The 22,981-nt window shown below is 44.3% G+C and overlaps 1 protein-coding gene across 6 annotated transcripts in view; it reads left to right on the top strand.

The window, feature by feature from the left end:
• LOC128874102 (heterogeneous nuclear ribonucleoprotein K) overlaps positions 1-22,981 on the top strand; it is a 112,908-nt gene that overhangs the window by 33,512 nt on the left and 56,415 nt on the right. For 3 of the 6 annotated variants that reach the window (XM_054118434.1, XM_054118436.1, XM_054118435.1), the window contains exons 2-3: positions 1,890-1,945; positions 13,792-13,841. The gene's annotated coding sequence lies outside the window, so the exon portion shown is untranslated. Of the gene's footprint in view, positions 1-1,889; positions 1,946-6,372; positions 6,581-10,587; positions 11,194-13,791; positions 13,842-22,981 lie in introns of those variants that run through there. The other 3 variants (XM_054118438.1, XM_054118437.1, XM_054118439.1) reach the window with 3 other exon arrangements.

Raw genomic sequence — 22,981 nt, 5'->3', positions numbered from 1 at the left:
CGGTACACTACATTATCGGGTGTGGTGGATTCGTAGATGTACGAATGCGTGAATGCAAAAGCTGTTCGCTTTTGGTTTGTTAAACAAAATGAAAACCTCATGTGGATTACATAATATCTTCGCGAATATTGAAATCGATCAGCATCAACTAACGTTTGAATGGAAACGAGTATTAAAAATACCCTTCTCCCCGATTATCATAACAAACGGATTAGTTTCTCCGTCACGAGTTGCGATTATGCATCGATATCTACATTCGTACACCCTATAATAAACTCAAGTATCGTTAATAATTTCGTCTTGCGAAAAGACACATTGTCAGATTGATAGATCGATGCATGCAGCATAAATGCTAGGAAACAATCGCCAGGAAGTCGTGCTCCAGATGTGTTGTACAGTGGTGGTACAAGTAGCGCTCGATTCCCTTACAAACATTTTTCCAAATTCTACGAGATTAATCAGATATTCAGACACTTTGTATTGAATTCGTTGAACTCTTATACAAACAATCACTTTGAAATGTAAACGCAGACTTGATCGATGTCGAAGACCCACACGAACCAGGGAATTCAAGACTGTGACTCGACTAAAACGTGTAGCCCCTCAGCCTTTCGCTTTCCGCATAAATTTGCTAGAATTCCCCTGGCGATATGTTCCTCGCACTGACCTGACCTTAAAAGTATTAAAGTCTACCTGCGTCTTGTATCTCACGACTAATCGTTTCCCGAGGTATTCAGCTTATTTGGAAACTTGCCTGAACGCGCCATGTAAAAATGGTAAATAGTATAGCATAAGTTGGCATGGTGTACGTTTCTTACGCTGTTTATACAAATACATTCGATGAAAAACGTTTCATGAATCGAGACAATCGTTAATCGATGGCACAAATAATTGTGACGAGTACGTAGACGAAATTATTTGTTCATTTTTAGGAAAAAGCCTTTTTTCACTTTATAGTTTGAGGTTATCGAAATATAAGCAGTTGAAGTTCCGATGTGTGCGCGTTGGCGCGCGATCAGCTGACTGGGATTTAAATGGGATTTAAAACCCATTTAAATGGCCCACGCCAAGAAACTTCTTACATCTAAGTATCCAAGCTCCAGATTACAAAATGCTATAAAGGACTTTTCGTTTCCTTTTCACGCGCACTATTCATCCTGAAAGAAAAACATTCCTCGGTTTCTTCGAAAAAATAATTACTTCAGGCTAGGTTAGTTTTTAACATACATTGTTAGGTAACTCGAATGCTCCAAAGAGTTCTCGTTTGACCAGTCGAGTTTCTGCTGAAATATTTCACCCAAAAAGAGCCTGACGGACGTAAGACATTATGCAAACCGAAAGTCCGCCGGAAGTTTGCGCTGATTAACTATTTAGCCTCGTTTTGGCGAAGAACGCGAGACGTGCGTCGTCCAGGGTGTGGGGAGAGTTCAGGATCCCTGGTAAAGTGGATTACACCCTGCTCCCGGGGATTTAACGCGCTTTTCAACGGTTGGGCGCATACTTTACAGCGGGGGCTCGCGGCAACCCACCCACGACACGCTGATCTATGTGTTTGCCAATGGAGAAATTAAGTTATTTCATTATCGAGCGCCGACCGCGCGGATACGCCGCTGTTTTGGCGCCAAGAGTCTTCGCTGGCTGGACGAAAAACGATCTCGGTCTCTTCGAACCCATTCCTTCTTCCTAGAGAGCGTTCTAGTATTATTTTCTGAGGTGTTGTTAAACCTCGAAACAAATTGATTATTTTGTCTCGTAGGATCGTCAAATACAATTAAAAGTAATATTAAATACGATACACTAGAACGTGGAACGTATTTATCGTATTTTTATTTTATAATTCTTGTTTCTTATTGCAACGAAGCATTAACTTTTTTTTTTGTCTGCTTCAGGAAGCTTTAATTGCAAAGAGAACGAGGCAGCTGCGAAATAGGTGGTAACTCCGAAGGTGAGTCGCAAACGTCGATTTTATATACTTTGCTGTTTATTCGACCTTAGAGTTTCTTAATCTGTGGTTTGTAAGCGCTCGGGAGACCTAATTAAATTTCATTGAAATTTAAACTATTAAAGAAAAAATGTAATATGAAATACAAAAATATCAGGGTATTTCATCTAAATGTAACGATTATTATTACAAATTGAACTAGCTTGCCCTGCCAAAACTGATGTATCAATTCTGAAACTTATCCTTAGGCTATCCTTGTAACTTCTGTACAATTTCTCCTCGATATGTAGCATGCTAATTATTTAATTTATCGCGATGGTGAACCTATTCCCAGTCCGGATAACGTACTTCTATCGGATACAAATAGTTTTTAAAACGTTTTACGCTTCATTAAAAAGTTTAACGAGAACCGTGAAAGCTTAACGAACCAAAGCACCGAAAGCAGTATTTCGTTCCTTTTTAATCGTCGCTAAAAATTCGAAATAATTCCGCTTCATTTGCAACGGAAATCACTCTGCTATTTCCGCAGTCGCTAATTAAACCCCTCTTTCAAAAGGCGCGGAAGACTGTCTCTTAAGTCCTTCGCGGATTGCAAATGAGTGCCAGTTGCAACGATATCAGACGAGTATCTCTTTAATTGTTAATTGCGCACAGGTTTCGCACTCTTCCCCATTTACAATGATCCCTCGATAAGAACGATTAACATCGCCATTGTTCGAGGCACAAGCTTCCAACTTTTCCGTTTAATTCTTCCTTTCAATTACATTTCGTTCACTTAGCATTAAAAATAAATCGTAAGAGGGTCGCGAGTAAAATATATTACAGATTGTAAAATAACTTATTATACGAAGCGATCATAGGATAAAATACCAATACATTGGCTGCCAGATTAAAACTCGTGAAAATTTCTATGAAGTTAGAATTTTGTAACGAGACTGTCGAAGGTTAGATAATTTAACATTTGTCGTAGTATTTAATTTGTTCATCTCGCCAAGTTCATAAATCCTTCAAATTTATTTTCATGATAGATCTACCTTTAGAATGAATTTTTTTAGTTCCTCAATGAAAAGTTCTGTCACCCAACGTGTTAATCGATAAGAACGGAAAATCGCTAGCGAGTTCTCATCCAGTGGGAAACATCTAATCCACTTGGAAACATCTGTGCACGAAATGGAAACGAACTTGTGCTCGATTCGGCTCTTCCTCTCACCGACGTTTCCACGTTTTCGCGTTTTTCCTTTCTCGAGTTTCCGCGCGCGAAAGCCACGTTTCGAAATGCTTGTTTGCCGATCACGTAAAGATAACGTGTCCGTTACTCGAGCCTCGCGGCCTGCATTCGAATGAACTGAAAAATGAGAGCCTCGTCGAGAAGATAACGGCCGCCTCCTCGCCGTGTTGTTCTTCCTTTTTGCGCGCAATAACGTATTCTCACGGTAGCGGCGGATGAATGGAACGGTTAGAAAGTTCATTTGCAACTTTTGCATCTTTCAAATCCTCTTCCAACAAGGACCGAGTCCCCCGACTGTTTTCCAAGGCTCTCCATTCGTTTCTTCGATCACGTCTCGGCGATGATTTCCCGTATTCCGTGATCATCGACCTCGATTGGCCCTCGATCTTCGATCCGCAAGCCTTTGGACGCGTTACGATAGACTTGGATCCATGCACAATCCTCAATTTTACCAAAGTACCATTTCCAGTAAAATTTTGCAATCATATAATTATGTTTACACGAATTTTAATTAATTTCGGGCGGACTGAAATTTCGACGTGGCTCTACCACCCCTTTTCCGCAACATTTCGACATCGTAGGAAAAATTAAACGCACTCGAAATCCCTCATTTCGCGATGCAGCTAATTAACAAACGAACAAGCATCCAGAGAGTTTGAGCGGGACGCGTGACGCTGCTCGCTGTAATTCGCTCCAACTCGAAGCTGGGCAAACCAGTTTCGGCGCGAGAGTGAAATAAAGCTTTCCGTTTCTTTGGCCTCGTGGATCAAGAGGCGAATCACGGTGCGTGACTGTGAATCCTAGGCGCGTGTTCCAACCATGAAATAACAGACACTGCGATGTGGCTCCCCTTTCTCCTGGTTTACGAGTCGTGTTTCTTTTCACCTCGTCGCGCCAGGCTACCTCATTTTCCCCGAATCTTATAACAACGTATATTTGTCGCTACCTGGGACGTATCCAGGCAAAATTACCGAGCATTCATCATAGTCGTTTCCACAAGATTCTTTATATCCGTGGCTTAATAGGAAATGAAATTTATAGAATCACGTTTGGTTAGCTTTGCTCGCACCGTGACGAAAATTGTTGGGAAATTTATCTCGGACGTGTAATCATTTTCCTCGAGGTGAAACTGTTAGGAAAACAAATGTTTTAATACGATACTTTCCATCACAGGGTGTAGATATTTATTTATTAACGCTAAACATACCACGACTGGTAAAATAATCGTTTTCAAACTTTTGTATATAGTTTTTGTATACGATATATAAATTGAAATATTTTTGTATCCAATTAAAAAAAAGTGTCTTTCAGAACAGTCACTTCATCGATCGCGATAGAAATAGATGCAAATGAAATATTGGTAAGTTTAGCGTTAATACGAGAGTTACACTGGTATTTATTTCTCAAGAGGCTTTAAATAATTTTGCGTGTTAGACTTTCAAGCACAGAAACTTTTTTTTGGAAGATCCAAAAAGCTTGACTCGGCAGAATTTCACTTGCAAATACGATGCCCCACCCGATTCCTACTCGAGACAGTCTATTTGAGAGCGATCCACCGTTAGGAATGTAGAAATTGTTTCTTCCGTTGTCTGATTTTTCTCGATTTCAAAGACGGTCCCCTCCCGCCATTATCCGCGACGTCTCGAAACGCTTCTGGTAACGAAGCCTCGCCAAGGGTAATTTGCATGTGAAAGGAAAACAGCCGATAGTTAACATAGTTCCAATCCACGGATTCCGAATATTCAGTAAGCCGCTCACATGTACATTTGTCGTTAACGAGGTTCTTTGATCGCGGATTTGTGTCGCAACACCGTCGGATATTTTCCGGGAAACGAGTTCGGTATATCTCAAACAACTCGAGCCTCGACAAGAATCAGACGCGTTTCATCCTTCATCGAGTTCGGTATTTGCTTTTTACGTCGAGTCCTTCACGTAGCATAATTTCACGAAAGAAAATATATCTCTTGAGAAATTTATTTCTGTTACGGGCTCGTCTTGCTTGGGAAATTCCTTGGATTTTCTTGAAAACAACATTTCCTTAGTAAGATTCAAATTATATAGCTTGCGTTAATTGTCGAAATATTCGGTGGAATACTCGGTTTTGATTTGGATTCTCAGAGAAACCGAGGTAAAGCAAAGGTATTTTAAATCATTTCTGAGGTAGCGACTTTGATAGCATTTTTTAACGTTCCACTTTTGGAACTCGAGACTCGAGTAACCCTACGTAAGGAGGTGAAAGGGGGCTTTGCAAGACACGACCCCAAGTGTAAAAAATTCACCGGGGACGTTGCAGATCGCATAATTGCAAGGAATGGAAAAGTCCATGGCCTCGAGGAGCGGTCGCATTAAGTTCATAATGCGATTCGGTACGGACAGAGTGAAACTAGTTTTCAACTGGTATCGAAGAGCACCGCTAACGAAATGAAAAGTCCGTTCTCCGCTGGATGGGATGAATTTCACTCGGTCGACCGTTCGACTTTTCCGCAATGGGCGACGAGAATAGGGGGAATGGAATTGGGAATGGGAATGTTGTTCAGACGCTTTCGAATGAATCTTTCCTAGCAGGATATTCAGGCGAAATTAAATAAAAGGATGAAATTATATTTCGGCCGATTTTAAATCCCTAGAGACACAAAGTGAACATTATCGAAGCACCAACTCCTCTTAGGCCAATCTCTCCGCCAACTACAGTTTTGATGTTAAATGAAACAGATCATACAGAGGATTCAGGCCTCGTTGCGAGGTGTTCCGTGATCAGGGATCGTTAGCAAGGCTTGATATTCATAAAACAGGTCCTAGACACAAAAAGGTTCGAATAACAGACTGATTATTACATCTACATCCTTATGGGCGAGTAATACGCGACAGAACCTTCTCTATTTCAAATTTATTCGTCACCCAATCAGAGGACCTCCCGAAACACCCCAATGCACCCTATCGTTGTTCATTTCACCTCCTAGACGTCGATTTCACCCCCCGTCGGTCGTAATTTCGTCTTAAAAATCGCGAATTTGCCTTCCTGCCCCACGTCTCGGAATTTTTCATTGAACAATAGAGCAAGGAGCTCGGTAGAGGGGTGCAAGAGGGGAGGGGGTCGAGGCGCAGAAAAAGGGAGAACGCGAAGGGACGCGGGGTTGCGCGCGTGCGCGCTGACGCAACAATATGGTGAATTCTGTACGAAGCAGCCCAGTATCCACCCGACCATCAGCTGATCAATATACTTCCGCACACACGCCACGTCATACGCGCGACACGCATGTCACGCATCGTGCAAGCCGTTACGCGTGCGACACTCTGCGAACGTGTGAACGTGCACGAACGTCTGTGCACGCGGTTATCCGTCCTCGGGGACCAGGAACGCCAGTCCTCCATCAGCTCGACGAGAACTCGCGGTGGAGGAGTTCCAGGAGGTACGTCCAGAGGACATCCCTCTGCGTTTCGCGTTTGCCGAACGCCTGACCACCGCAGTCGATTCCGTGAGTTCCTCCTCCCCCCCCTGTGCCATTTGAGCCAGTTTTCCGCGAGTTTCGGGTGTTTGCATCGGCGACCTCTGGACCGACGACTGGAGACCTCTCGCCACGAGGTCCGGACGACGCGTCCGCAAGGGAATTCGATGTTTTCCGTGTATCGACCCAGTTGTTCGATACCTTTGGATCGAAGTCGTTCATCAGGTTGCTCAGGGAGGATTTGTTGGTTCGGGTGTTGTGCGATTGTGATCTTGGAACGTCGTTCGACTCAGTGATCTCGTTTCCAAGGATGTGTTCCACTGTCCAGGTTTCCGCTAGAGCTGAGGCGATTCAGTGAGTCTTTGTGTGTGTTTTTTGGAATCTTCTTGCGAACGAATTCTAACTAGGTGACGAACACGAGGATTTACCGCGTATGGAGGACTATGGGGCACGAGGAGAATTCGTTGCTTTGGGATGCTCGAGGACGTAGAGTCGTCCGTCTACATTCCACGTTCTCTCGTCTATCCCCTAGGAGTCATTTTACGAACGTCTAGACTCGCGTGTACGAGAATTCGTTGTTTCTTTTGCGGCTCGTGTTGCTACGGTGTCGTGTGGTTATTTCTTGACAGGTAGCGATCGTCTCGGGTGTTAAGTAGATGCATCGTGGGTTGGAGAACTTGTGTTTCTTGCTGAAATTAAGATTAACTTATTCAAATAAAATTATTTGGGGGTAGACAGTATTATCGTCAAGTGAGGAGACGTAACGTGAAATTATCACGAACACTAATTTTGGATAACGTCGTTAGAAATGGTGCAGAACAGTGTCTCTGACGGTCCGGTTGCCAGGTGGCTGTGAATACTTAGAGTTGCGCAGGGGTGGGCTGTAGGGGAGGTTCGAAGAGACACTACTACTCGAGTCACGCTATTAATTAATGCGTATAATTGAACCAGGATTCTCGAGTTCTCGCGCTTCGTCTGTAGTAGTCATCTCTTAACTCTGTAACTGTTATTCTAATCGTTATCCAATTTAGTTCTGTGACAATTTTAATCCAAGCAAATTTTTATCTAAGGGTTAGTAGATTTGGCACAACACTTACAGTTAATAAAACCAGGAACAGATTGAAATATAAAATTCTGTAATTCATATAGCATTTAAAGTTGTACGCCACTGGCTTCGAACAGAAGATCAAAGCTGCTCAAAAATCTGTGCACGTATTTCACAAATTTCTGTAACACGAAACGTGCGTCCCTCGGTTCTATTGTAACAACGAAATCCCTATCTGTGCGAGTGACATCAATGCCTCCCTTTTCACCAATGCGTCACGCGTCGTTCCCTTCGACCTCTTCGACCTCGTCCTCACCTCAGCGTTCGATCCGTCTTCGTTTCATTATTAAAAAAGTGTCGCACGAGCAGAATATTTCCGAGTCCGTGACGTTCGATGGGGAAATCGCAAGTCACGTTTCGCATCGAACTCCAATCGAACACGGTTGCAAACAGAGGCGGGCAACATTTTCTTCGAATAATAGATGACGAATAAAGCCACCATGCAACGATTCCGTTTGTCACGTTTATTCCATTGGACAGGTGTTCAGTCAACTATTCGTTCGACGGGATATTTTATTTTATTGTTCAACCCGTAATTTTTATTGAAAAAAATAACACATCTTTATTTTATAAGATATGTTCGAATCGAAAAGTTGGAACACTCAGCTTGAATTTAAAATACAAGCTCAGCACTAAATTCACCGGGAGTGACCTCGCAGCAACTCGCATAATAATAGTCAGATTTGATCCTTCAACTTCCATCATAGTTTAATACCCGAGAAAGGGGATAGTCTGCTTTGGACGTGCCATGGGAAAGGTTCAACAGCATCAAATAAGTTAGCACAGCTAGCTTTCAGTTTGAAAGCTTGCCACGTTTCAGAGAACATTCTCGTTTATACGCTACCATTATTAATCCAACTAAAATCCGCAGCTGCTTCTGCTGCATTTTTGACCGTCGAAAAACAGAAATGATCGTTAAATACGCGGTCGCATTCGAAAATTACGCGAAAAGCGTCCAGCTGGATTTAAAGTTCGTCGATAGACGCAACTGAATTATTCACCGGTCCCCTTAAACGCGTCTAGATAATTTCTGAACTCGGCTGGCATTAACGTTTTCGTGGTGAGTGGGCGGGATCGTATTTTCGGAACTCCTGGTGCAACATCCGAAGCTCGCTTGCGCGCGATAAAGTTGAATGGGATTTAAATTTAATCCTGAAATTTCGAACAGGTTCATTTGACGCGACGGGAACAGCTCGTTTTACGCCAAACGAGCAGCTCTTTTTTGGGGAAGGAGGACTTGTCCCGTGAAAATTAGTCCGGCGCGAGTATAATCGGGAACTGTAACGGGAGGTTGGGCGTAAAGAGCGCGGAGGTCGGGATGTTTATCATAAAATGGTTTGGCTCCCTTCGAGCGGAAATATAATATTAACCGTAGAAGTTAAATTGAATTAATTCGTTGATTACGTACTCGTTATTATTAAATAAAATTGATCGGATAGGTCACTTTCTTGTTAATATCTTCCACAAAAATGATTTTTTTTGGAGAATGTATCATTGAACTTTCTTCTAATAAATATAAAATAAAACAATTCTGATTATCCAAAATCGATAGAAAAATGAATAACGATTGTGCGAGTAAATTTCAATCATGACTTCTCCCAGAGATAACTTTTCCTCGAAATGATTCAAGAGAAAGGAACAGCCATGAATGCAAATTGAAAAGACATCAGTTTTCCGTCATAGCTACGCAGTGCAATAATTGCTGCCATCAATTTAAATTATTGGAAACCGTCGCGGTTCGATCGAATCGCGAATCGAGCACGTCGAATTTTTTTCTCGTGAGCTTCGAAAGTTTGCATTCCTGAGCGCACTGCGAAGGTGCGCCTAGAGGAATGCTTTCAAGCGAATGCGGGAGTTCCTCGGGGTAGTTTCGCGGAGGAACACGAATTTCTGTCGGTGAATAGGATTCAAAACCGTTTGCTGTGCCCGTTCCAAGCTTCTCTTTCGACGCTTTTGATCTCAGGAATGACTCTTCCGCGAGCTCGCTTCGCGGAACATCTTCGCTTTCCGTAGGTTTTCCCCCGAACTAGGCTCGTCTCGCGAGCCAAAACTCTCGGGTTACGGAGCGTGCTCGCGTAATATGTCGATCTAGAAACAGTGGGCAAACTTTGATTAAGCGGAGGCGCGTTGTTTGCTCAGAAACGTATTCCTGGAACTCGTGAACCCCAGAATGTCGTAAACGAAGTTTATCTACAGACATTGTTTACTCGTACTATCGTCGTTATCGGGCTAATTAGCTGAATACTTGACAGTGTCTTCTAGAGGGGAGCTTGGATCGTACCATGGACTAATTTGGTAAAAGTGAAGAAAATGGACTTTTTCCATTGCAGTAGATAATGTTAGAGGTTCTAAATTTTTGCAGGAAAAATTTGATGTTTGAGTGTGAAAAAATCGACAGGGATCTTTGGTAGAATTTTAACCGGTTTTCTACCGTTTGAAGTAAAAAATTGCGGTCTTCGCAACTTTGACTACTTTGTGGCCTTTGGGTTCAAAAATTGCACGACGAAAGGTTGATAAAGTATCACAGGAAAATTGCCCGATGGAAAGATTCGAGGCAGGCTATGTTTTCTTAAACGAGCCCCTGCACAGCCTGGCCTAGTTACTAAAATAGAGCGATTTCAGTTACTCGACATCCCCAATATAAAACATCCCTTATGAAAGAAAAAAAAAAAGTAACACGTACCAAGCATGTATGAAAATTTGTCTCTTCTCTCTTTCTATCTTTCTAAAGAACGATCCGTTCCTGTCCGGATCCGATCCGTATCTGTGTGTTTATTGGACAGGTGGTATTTAGTATTTAATTATACATGTTTAACATCGATTATGTATATTTATTTAAGAATTTAAGTTACATCACACACGTATTTGGTATAATTCTAAGCCAATTATTTTTCCCTCGAATATTAAGTTACCCGAACAGCCTCATGGAAAATCTCGCGAAGAAAATGAAGAGGGGGGGGAAGAGGCATCGAGAGAAGCCCGCAACCGTGAAATTCTCTCGCCGCGTGGCGATTGCGGTGAAGTCGTTCATTGACTTCTCTCCCCCTCGACGTCCTCCCCGCGTCCTCCTACCCCTCCGCGCGGATGCATCCGGATTATTCGTTCACGTTGTAACTCGCGACCGAGTGCACTTACGTACACACACGTGCGTTTTCATCCCTCCCCTCCGTCGCTCGATCAGCCTCCCCTCCTCGCGTCTCATCCGCGTGCTCCCCTCTTGCGCGTTACCCCTCCATCGTGTCTCCTCTTCGGGACGAAGAGGTAGGAGTGGGCCGGCGAGCGAGAGGAGGGGGCGGAAGAGTAGACCGAGACTACTCCGTTGGAAGAAGCAGGCTCACCACTTGGCAAAGTTACTCGTGTTCTGCGTCTAGTGTCGGTTCTGGCCTGTAGCAACTCCATTCTCCCGCGTCCCTGGTCCCGGATCCTTGGTCGCGCAGGATACACGTCGCGGCAGGTCTTGAGGATACTCGAGGTACGACCATGACCTAGCTCGGAATTTTCGACCTCGACGGTGTCGAGGCCTCGGTATCGAGACTCTCTTGCTTTCATCGAAAGGATCACTCGAGGGCCACTGGATATCGCGGGAGTCCTGAGCCAGGAGTTTCTAAACTCGATGGATCGTTGGATGTTCTACGATAGTTCCCGAAGACGTGGATAGCTCTGAGGGTACAGTTGAGACGCGACGTGACACGACCTGGACAACCGTGGACCGAATTTCTCTTTAGATAGTTGGAGTTTGGTATCTCGAGGTGCCAGTTCAGGGAAGGGCTATGTCCTAGTCCTTGGTGAATAGATATCGGAGATTCCACGGTATCGTGATAATTCCGACTGCAGCAAAGACTTAGTGACTCGGTTGGAGCTTAGAGAAACATCAGGTGTTTACTCTCCGCAGCAGAATCATTCGATTGCTTCGAGATTCTAGCATTGGAATCCTGTCAAGAAACCTGTAGACGGATCAACAACGCAATCCACTTCGACGGTGATTTCTAAATACCAGTTACGATCGCCACTTGAGGAACGATACGTGACCTTAACGCTACTTTCTCGAACTCGAACCTCTCAGCTTTGTGTTTCTCGCTGCACATATCCCATCTTCTCTGTCCACCTCAACCGAAGGATTCATTACGCACCATAACCTGGTCCAACGGTATTCGACTCAACAACTCTCGAGAAGGATTCTCTCTATCACGCACGTGGCGATTCCCGACAGTGAATCGTCGATTCTAAGCATCGGCAGGTTTCCAGCGTCACTAGGATTGCGTAACGTAGTTGAGATCGCGCGGAATGCGTTAGAATACTTTGCCTACCGCGTGGGATTGGCGCACAGGCTCGTGGTAGCCTCGTCGTGTTTGCAACGGGTGGCTTTGAGCGCGAGAAGTCGCGATAACGATAACGAAGGCAAGTAGGTCGCAACTCACTGAGACGACTGGAGAAATGAACGTCAAATGTTGACTCGAGGAAGTCACTTTGCCATTGTTGCTCGTTGTACAAACTGTTAGCCTAAGCGCGAAACACGCTATGAGAGCGATGGAAGGCTATCGCAAAGACATTATGATAGTGGATTCACTCTTGGACGGTAATAAATAATCGCTGGGGAATTCTGAATGTCTGCGACGACAAACCGATGTACACGGAAGACGTACTACTACGTTAACGAGATTTGAGTCACGAGTGTACGTAGCGCTGCGTCATCGCAACAGAGTGTTACAAATAGACGGTGTAACGCATGCAATGGAAGGTCTGAGGTACCACTGCAAAACCATCGATGGGGATTAAAGCGACACTTGTTTGACGCGCGGATCTGTATTTAATCTTGTCACCTGGTCTCGTGGAAGACGCATCGCTACGTAAGGGAATCTCCGACTTTCACTTGTCCAAAGGACACGGTGCTTCGTATCTCGGTGTATTGCGATCACGAGAGCCTAGTGTCGTTTTGGAAGAAGCTTGATGAATGATACCAGGACGTTGGTGTGCTAGTGTTTCGTAGCTAGTTTACAGAAAAAGGATCGAGTCGACACTTGTTTGATCGTGGGATCTATCTTCATTGTAGTCTAACGCGAGACGTATCGCTCCGCTGAGGAATCTCAACTTTCACTCACGAGAAGACGTAGTACTGGTGTTGTTTCCGAAGGTTTCCATAGCTAGTTCCATCAGATACTCCAGGATGCACTGGAGCGCTCGTTAACTGTGTTAGGGACCGTTCAACGCAATTGTTTTGTTTGGCTTTTCGTCAATAGAGAGACAGGTGCCAATCCGAGAGTTTTCTCTACTTAACTTTTCCCAGGGATTCTTCGTTGGCTGTTTTATCTCCTGAAGTCGTACTTTAGGGCGTATCGATATTAGCTTGACGCTTATGATCGTACCAGGGGTCATTAACCGCCAGCTGTCTTATTATTCAGCTCAGCAGACTTTGCTCCTCTGCTGTCCGTTAGCTCTGGGTCTATTCGCGTATTTATCTTTAGAATATTCTTCTCCAAAGGTGGACTAGTTTTAATTTGTTTCTAGAAGCTTGAGTGGGGGCATTTAATCTCTGAAATCCTCAGGAACGAGTGTACACCGTGGATAAAAACCTTTCACATAACAACATATTAATCTAGCTTGACATTAACTGCATACAGTCAGTCCCATAAGTATTCATACCTTCTATGTCTATTGAAGACATTTGTCATAAATATATACATGTGCAAACTTCGTTCATATTTACATCTATAATGATATTTTTTTTTTTTAACCTTCGAGCCAATTACTTAATTTAGACAAATTTCATCAATCGACATAGAGGGTACGAATATTTATAGGACTGACTGTACATCGAAAGCTCCGTTTCCAAAAATTGAGCACTTACAACCAACAGTCTGGATCAGTCCCTGGATGTAAATCCCAGAACTGAAAAGCCTATGAATAGCAGATAACAGATTTCGATAGATAAAGTGTTAAAGGAGCATGCGCTGCTTCATGCCCCTTGCCCAAAAGTGTACGGGGAACCAGTGTGAAGTGCGTCCACGATGGGCCCTCGCGAGTGCATTGCAAAGGAAGAGGATTAAACCGAGGCTTGTTTTTGTCTGTGCAGGGTTCACTGCCGATCCAACCCGGAGGCTGCAGCAGCGATCACCATTATCGGTGAGTAACAGTTTCGCGTTTACGGTGGCGGGAATGCAACCGCGCTTCATTCGGCATGCAAGACACGCGATTGAGAAATTCAGTCAGCGACAATTCGCGTGGAAGGCTCGGTACCATTCGCCTCCGAGTCGTCCTCGGGAACAATTTACGCGCGTCTACGGCTTTTGCTGGAGTATGGAAGGCTTCCAATTAGAGATTTATCGTTGCTTCGGTTGTTTATTCCTTTCTTCTTCTTTTTTTTTTTTTACTGGCTGAGAAACTGAATAGAATTATCGTTTTTTCCTCGACGCGCGTTGCAACGCTCGCTCGGTGAATGGAAATCAATTTTATCGCGGTCGAAGGTTGGGATTATCGAAAGTGGAAAGAGCGTTTGTGACACCCTGACAACGCTTTGAACGCGGACAGTACAAATATAATTAACTTTTTGCGGCCAGTGTTGTGCTTTGGAGCTTAAACGGTAGAATTAATTTTGTGGACAGGTCCTGTCGGGATGCTGGTCCAAATATCTGTTTATTAATTTAACTGGACTGTCGCAATTTTAGAAAAATTATCATATAGCTTAATCTCTCGTGGCTGAGTTTATACACGGTTTTATGCGAATGATACTCGATGCCAAACTAGTACTTCGAAGCGGATGAACCGAGTGCGAAAAAATTGGAGAAGAGATCGCGCAATTTGCGGCTGGAGTGAAATTAGTGCCAGTTGCAGTCATCAGGCGAATGTAATAGATCTTGTGGAGTAATGTCAATTACGGTTTAGGTACAATTCGACCGAGTATGGCAACAGACCAACGTCATTAGTTGATGATTAGGTTGTGCGAATATTTCGAGACGTTGGAAGAAGAAGCATTTTGGCGTTTAAATCTCTAGCTCTCGAGTTTCTGTGAGTTTGAGTATTTAAATCTCTGAGATCCCCACAAAGAAAAGGAAATCCATTTAAACCCCTAGGATTCTTGGGAAGAAAAAGTAATTTAAACGTTCAAATCTCGGAGCGATGAAAGTCTACGAGAAGCGTTGCTCTCGGGAAGGTTACGAGCTCAACCCGCAGATATCAATTCTACTTTTGATTATAATTTATTTTCTCGTTTCACGCGAGATGGAATCGGTAAACTCTGGTCTCGGGATCAAACATTCGACCGCAAAGGGTTGGCGAGCGATCTGACGTGGAAACTTGTTCCTCGCGAACGCCTCTATTACGTACAGGTCACCTCTCTCTCTCTCTCTCTTTCTTGCACTACATGGATGCAAACAAACGTGATCGAGGCCGTGTTGAATGAAATTCAAATTGCAAAAAACGGTCGGGCTCGTTCGTCGCCTCTAGTATTTTTCTAACGCGCCAGTTCTCGATTCGATTGGCTAGCTGGCTCCCAAGCACGGAGTGCCTTTGAACCAAAATCGTTCCAATGATACTGTATTGGTTTTGCGATACGATTCTTTTTCTTTTTTTTTTTTAGGAGAAAAAGAGGGAATACGACACGTATCTTTTGTAAACTGTTCGGGTAGGTCCTCCTCGATACCGCTTAAGGGAGTAAGATTGAAATAATAGGTTAAAAAATAAATTTTCCTTTGATATCCTTGTTGTGTAAGGTCTTTGAAATATTTCAATCAAATGATATTTAAAAAATGTAAAAATTGCCAAAATTACTCCTTTGTCCTGGATTGAAAAATAGGTTCCTTGTTTAATGTTCTTGTTGTTGAGGTCTTCAAAATATTTCAATAAAGTAATATTTAAAAAATGTCAAAATTGCCGGAGTTGCATCTTGTTAATAAATCGACCAGGGCTGCCCCTTTCCTGCTTGCTATTCTACCAATCGCCCAGTATTAGTAACCATAAACTCCACCCATGATCTACGCTTACAAATCATAAATCCCAGCTCTCGAACCCCGTACTCCCTACCCATCAGTCATAATTCCCCATTACTCAGCATCATCGTAATCACAGATCCCAGGCCAAGAGTACCCCCAGCCGACCAATCTCTCTAAAATCTTCTCGGAGCAAGAACACTGTAGCTCGAGTCCAAGCGTCGCAAGGCGAGAAGGCGAGAGAGCCTTCGACGGAAAATAAAAGGAAGCCTCGAGGAGCAAGATAGCAAGGATACGGTGGGCGCAGGGAGGCGAGTGGTCAGACTGGTGTAACAGGACGTTACTCCTTGGCTTTGCAAGGGCAGGCTTGTATTATTGCTCCGTCCTCTTTCGGTCCTCTTGCTCCTCTGGCTGCTCGAGCCTCCTAAGTCTAAGCTCGGAATGCTGCTGGGGGAAGGGTTACCGGCGTGGATAGACCCTTCTGGCGACGTGCTGCTTTCAAGGGTTCTCGTCGCAGGGTCAAGGAACGCGACTGATAGCGCCTCTCCACGGTTTCGCTATGTTTACGCGGGTCCATCGTACCGTTACCATAATCTCAGAGTCGACTCGAGACGCGGAGATGAGCTACATTCGTCGCGACGTCTGAGCAGCTTTTTCCCCTCGAGGAACCTGAGCTGATCGCGGAAAGCCTCCCTTTAAGGGCCCATTCTTGTCTGGACACGAAATTGGGGTATTGATATCTCGTAACGTGAGAACTACTCGCCGGTCTAGAACTCTACCGTTCTTTGTACATATCGTATCGATCTGTGTGGATCTTACCACTCGAAGTGAAGCAGTTTGGATATTGTAGTGGCGACCAAGAGCCTGGATTAGGATGCGAAAGCTTGGCCGTGCAAAGCTCCTAATTTCTTGAAATTCATTTTGAACTAAAAATTCCTTTGGAGCGATAGGAAGATATCACGCTTGTACAGTTTAGTTTAGTTGAAAATTTGAACGAACTAACCAGAGAACACAGTCCTTCGAAAACCCTAATTTATTCTTCTCCGGAAGGGTGAAGCCATTTTGTTTCCTTTAACCACGCCATCGCCATCACATATTTATCAATTCACTTCACGAAGGCTTGCATCGCCCATCGAAATTAATATTCAGTGTTTGAGAGTCGCTGCATCGAATTTTTTCCACTGATCTCGTCCGCTCCGCTCGTTGGACGGGAATGAATGAATTCGCGCGCCCGTCGGAATTCTCGCGACGCTAAATAAATTTCTAGCAGGCTCCTTCGTCGCTCACGCTTCCGGCTTGTACGTTTCATAGAATCTAATTTTAAGCGCGGCCAACCGAACGAACGGACGGACGCTGACAAGAGAGCTCGTTAGATGCTCATCTTATGGAAATAATTGAACCATCAGACGCAGAAAACACGTGGCCAGGGCGACGATCGATCGTCATTTCGTTGGACGATTCGTTTCGACCGAAATTAACACACGCTGCCCACCAGAATTTTCAAACCTATCTCTCTTTTTTGTCCCTCTCGAATTCTATTGTTACGCTATAACGCACGGAGGCCCTCGAGAAACAATTTCGAATACAATTTCGAATATTCTCCTCTGCTACGTTGATTTGTTTCTACCATGGAAGCTCGCTTTTCCAGGATATATATAAAGAAAAAACGTAGTACACGATGTTTGGTTAATTTTGTAGGAAATATCCAGCAGTACAAAGGAATGTAAAATCTAGAAATAGGTGGCCAACGCAACCATCGATATACGAGGATTAGTCGCTAAAGGTTGTCGCATAGTTCCCGCTCCCGCAATCTTGGCTTGAATCGATCCTGGATGGACAAAGCAATCCTGGCAGTACCTGCTGGAAAACGCTAGCTGGAGTATCAGAAGGAGCGCGGGAAGAATCGTGCGTATTACTTGCTCGCTGGGCTGTGAATTGCTGGCTCGCTGAACAATCCCATTTACGCGAATAATCAGAGTGAGGCTGGCTGGTGGATTCTCCTAGCGATGATCGTTACATCCCCGACGCGATAAAAGTACAGCCATTCGAGGGGCGAATGCGTTGTTTCCAAGATGCAGAAAACATTCTGGCAAACGTAATCCTAACGGAGGACACGAATTACACTAGCGAAGCACAATCGTCGCTCAAGGGATTCATCAGCCGACCTCTTGGTGTATTCCTGTGTTGGTTGACCTCGCAAATCGGTGGGGAATGGTTGTCGTTATACGGTCAGGGTCGAGATTATTCGAGGAATAGTCCTAAACTCTCATTCTGCTAGTGTTAGCGATGGTCGTAGGTCTGCAGAAATGAATGTTTGAGTAGATCAGTCTCCTAGTTGCACAAATTTCACAAGAAAACATCCGAATTGCTTGAGTTCTACATATAAATGCGATGAAAAACTTCTTAGAAACTATAAAAACTTGAAACAACGCATCAAAGGTATTTCAAACTTCCCTGAACCTAGCGTTGAATCGCTTTCCACGCTTTGGAATCGAGCGTCCAGATTCTCCTATCATGGACCATTGTTTAGCGCCATTTCCTCCCTCTCGACGCGATAGCGATTGGTCGAAGGGCCGCAAGATTCGAGCAACTATGCGGTGCCAGGCAGCTTTGTACCAGCTTTGTTCAACGAAAGACGTTGTTCGGCGAGCTTTCGTTCATTTGTCGTGGTCATGTATAGCGGCGTTCACTGAATCGCACCGTTGTCCCTTGTGCTCCTAAATTAGCCTCCAGCTTTCTGAAAGACCGTTTCAACACTTTGGTACGCCGCTCGAGCGGAGACGATGCCATTCGACGAGTAGTTGATTAATCGTTTCGAGTGCCCTTTCTGTTGAGAGATTTTTGCGCTGCATTCGGGACCTTTCTAGTAAAAGCAGGTAAAGACCGGGAGGTATAGCGAATTAGAGGATGTAGTGGGCGCATAAATAATGTTTTCCAAAAGAGAATAAGCACGTAAATAAGGGTGAAATGTTTTCCAGAATAAGTTAGAGTATTTTATTTTTCGATAATAAAACACGCCAGTACAGGTAAGTGTGTTTATTAGAAAATAAAATCTCGAAGTACCTGTTGGAAAAGATTTAAAAATTCCCATTTTAACTTTTGTTCGGTAGTAAATGGTTGTCTCTGAGATTTTAATCTGAACAACAGTTTAGCCTCCCTTCGCGGAGAACTCGCGAAGGAAGCAAAACGGAGATATCGACGCCTGACTCGGACGTGCTAACAGTTCAAATCGTTCGTGCAAACAGTCCCAACTCTTGTTCGCGATCCTTGCGCTCTCCATCCTTTAAAACGGTCCGTTGAAGCATCGGTAATCGCGCTTTCCGAGCAAATAAGACAGTTATGTCTACAACGGCCGCGTTAGCGCGTTTTGCTCGTTAAATGTTTGACGACGTTTATGCAGCACGGTAATGAAACGGGAACCGGATGGCGGTGCATACGCGATAATGCTTGCGGGGACCACCTGGAATGGCGGGCTCACGATACGGAGATGTAAATGCGATGGAATTTCGAAGGGAAATTGTAAAGGATATAGGTCCGAAGGATACAAGTCCTCGCGAAACGTATCGGACTAAAAAAAAACCCTTTTAGGCCATTATTAAACATTTGCAATCAGAGCCATCTTCTTGTAAGAGGAACAAAATCAAGATGTTTCGTTATATATTTGTGTAGCATGTGAGAATGTGCACGACATTCTAAAAAACTCAGTCATAGTATAAAAATTACAATAGTAGCTTGCTTCGCTAAAATAAGTCATAAGTCACGTTGGCCATGACAAGCACTATATTTTTTAATTAACCCATTTTGCAGTTTAGATCATTACCAGTACAGTCGGAGCTCGCTAGGAATTCTCATTTAGAAAGTAACTCGCCCTTTTCGCGCACCTTTGCGCATGCCACGCATAAATGCTCTTTGATTTGGCCACCAAAGCCTCGTCCAGGGCGAAGCTCGCCCAATCAGCAATATCATTGATCACTCTATTTAAAGAAGCCGATGGAAACCCGTGCAGGCGTGACGTCAAGCGTCGAATTTCCAAGCCAACTCCGTTTAGTCTCAGACGAAGCCAATAATCTCGCTGCTCGCCTGCCAGTCCCTTCGATTCCCGTCTGCCAGCGCGTATATTACACGCGAGCGTCAAACGCAGACGCGCGTGCGTTCATCCATATTCGCTTGAACTTTCATGCCAGACGCGAGGGCTTTGCATGCCCTGAATCTCCGTACCAGCGATCCAGGGATCCTTTCACCAGCAAAAAATCAATCTACCCTCTGGAATTGCCGACAGGAAACTCGTGGACTCGATAGCTGATCGAATCAACGATTTTCTGCACTATGGGAGGGGGGTAGCCACGCGACACTTATCGAACAAGCCCCAGCAGTACATAGATACGGTAATATTCCCTTTAAACAAACATTACTCTGCGTAGCTATCATCCAAGGCGCATGTTCGTATCAGAACAATCAGCATCATTAAGCATCGCGTATATAAATTCAGCAATTATTGTTCAAATAGCCATATCAATCGTAATTGTACAATCGCAATGTCTATTGACCCCTATAATCGTCCACAAAGGGAAGGGAGAAAGTACAAGGAGTAAACTGGTTACGAAACGTACCACGGCCGTAAATTATTTATCAGACAGACGAACAAGCGTGCGTCGAGGAGACCATAAAAGATGAAAGAGACCTGAAGAAAGCGACGAGTGGAACGGAACCACGAAAGCTTGCCGGGAAAACAGTAAACTAGCTTCTTTCCTGGACAGCAGATTTATGATTCTTCGTGCGCCGCGACGTTCGAGTAGGAAGACGAATTCAGCTCGATGAAATAATCGAGGAAGTATCTTTATCTACGTCATCGGGAGGTGAAACATTCCACGGTACGCGGAAACGACGAATTTGCTCGACGTAGCTTCCATCGGGTATCTGAAATTCATTTCGAAACGTTTTGGAGACAATCGAGACTTCATCAAAGATAAATAATTATAAATTCCATTCTTAGATTCTTACATTTTTTTCTCATGGATGGTTTCAAGCATCGATTTATGTACGAAAAAAGAAATGCTGAATCCTCCTCGGTAAATCTCCTCTTCGCGAATGGTTATCCTCCAGCCATAACTCGATAACAATAATTCTTTCCCTCGCATTTGGCACGCGATTGGTCCACTTTCCTATCCATATTGAATCTCGCAACGCGTACGAGATTCCTTAATTCGATTGTAAACCGAGGATAAATCAATTGCGGGTATAATGGAGGCGCGGAGAGTGGCTTGCGAAATTCTCTGGAAAACCCCCGTGGGAAGCGTCGTTAGGGGTTGGTCAGGGTGAACTGGGGGCGGTACGGGGAAACAGCTAGACGAGGGACCACGGTAAAAACGATAAACAAGCTTCTTTCGTCGCCACTGTGACTTGAATTTATGGTCGTAGGTGCATTGCCGCTTTAGTCGCGATTCCAACTTCTTGCCAGGTCACTTTCGCGTGGTATTCCTTCTAGATGCGACTGCAACACGTTGAATACGGTTATTTCTGTTTTTTAGAAGGACTGCAGGGTGTTGCGTTGTAATTCTTGCTTTTTGGAGTCGATTCTCATTCTTGATTCGGGTTATGATATCTCGAGGCTTTGTTTACGTTTATATACACAGTGTTGTGATCGCAGAAAATTAAGAATGAACTTCTGTCTCGTTACACGAACAACGTAACAGGTCAACGTAACGCTGTCAATTACGTCTGTTCGTTTAAATGGAATTAACGCGATGCTCGTTGCTTATTGTTCGTTGACCTAATTAGCGGGCACGGGATCGTGAAAAGGGTCGTTCTCTTTCGACAGTTCAGCAACTTTCCTATCGACTACGCTCCTTTTTCAGCTACAACGCAATATTCCTACCGTTTCTCCGATGGAGGTCGAGCCAATAACAATTAGCGACTTTAGTGCCCGAGAAACCGTGGGCAGGGAAATTTGTCGAATAGAAGCTTCGATATACAGAGAGGGTTGTCGTATCGAGCTTAGGTTCGATAACACTTTAACCGCGCCACTCGCGCATTTACATATTTCGTTGGGGCGTGGCTGTATTCGCCATACAATCGAAAAGATTTCTCGTTCGAAAGCGAGTAACGAGCGTGGAATGAAATCGAGGCTTTGCTTTCGAGAAAATAGGTCTCTAATATTCGCCTTGGCGTGTCTGTTCATTACTCACTGGTTCTACTTCCAAAGTGCTTGGAAAGACCAGGATCATTTCGATACCCCTCCGCAAGTAGAAACAGCCAGTAATGGACAGACGCGGCAGCCAAGTAGCCAGCCTCAAAGTTTGTTGCACACTTTCCATCTATTTTGTTACCAGTGCCACGTTTCATTAATGATTTGTCAGCAAATTTAAACATGACGGTAGTCGACGGAATTCCCAACGAGAGGGAAATGAACTAATGAGACAGGGGGGACTTGACAAGCATCAATTTGGCTGATCATAATATACACTAGATTATGAAATTATTAATTCAGGCATCTACGCTTTCCTACAAACAAACCTTCATATTTCAAAGTACAAAAGCATACTCCTAATCTTCTGCAGTCAATTTCACTTCGATTTATCTACATACGCAGCAATTCACACAGAATATAGAATGGCTGAAGCCAGGACCAATTCGATTAATTGCGTTAACAAAGGCTCGTTTGAAACCGTGCTCCTCGTTATCGTCCCCGTTAATTGCACATTTATTAAAGCGCCTTCATTAATATTGAACGCGATCGCAAAAAAGGTACGCGTTTATCAGAACCGTGGCATCTCCGACGCGGTCCCATGACGCACGGTTCACCAGGAGAGCCCGTCGACACGCAAACTTCATATTTCGCAGGCGTCGAGCAATTTCGGGCGACTGGCATCATTGTCACGCTCGCCGCAATTATCCCTGGGTATCCGTCATCGTTGCTGCGTCGAAATAATTACTCGGGCTATGCAGCTACGGGGGCACAATTATCGCGACAACAGTCGACCCTCGTTTCTGTGCGTTCTACGGATTCTCCTTACGATCCTCTTTCATCGAACTTCCGCGAAAATTGGAATAGTTGGAGCTCTCTTCTGGTTCCAGCAACACTGCCCCCTCCCCATTTCTCCTCTCCTTTCTTCGTCTTTGTCTCTCGATACACTTGCGAGACTTCGTTCCTCCTCGTTTACAATGCATTCTCCGGAGAACTTGGAGCAAGTTTCGGCTTGCTCTTCTGCCGGAGTCTATTCGACCCCCGAGTGATTTTCGCTCGTTTACCCTTTCGTCGTTCGTCCGTGGAACACTCGAACCATCTTTTTGAGGGCTTTTAATTGGTTGAAGGAGCGCAGGCACCAGAGGGAGACTAGA

This window comes from Hylaeus volcanicus, chromosome 3, assembly GCF_026283585.1.
Source record: "Hylaeus volcanicus isolate JK05 chromosome 3, UHH_iyHylVolc1.0_haploid, whole genome shotgun sequence".
Taxonomy (NCBI): domain Eukaryota; kingdom Metazoa; phylum Arthropoda; class Insecta; order Hymenoptera; family Colletidae; genus Hylaeus; species Hylaeus volcanicus.
Note: the sequence above shows the minus strand (reverse complement) of the source record. Positions and strands in the feature narration are given on the sequence as shown.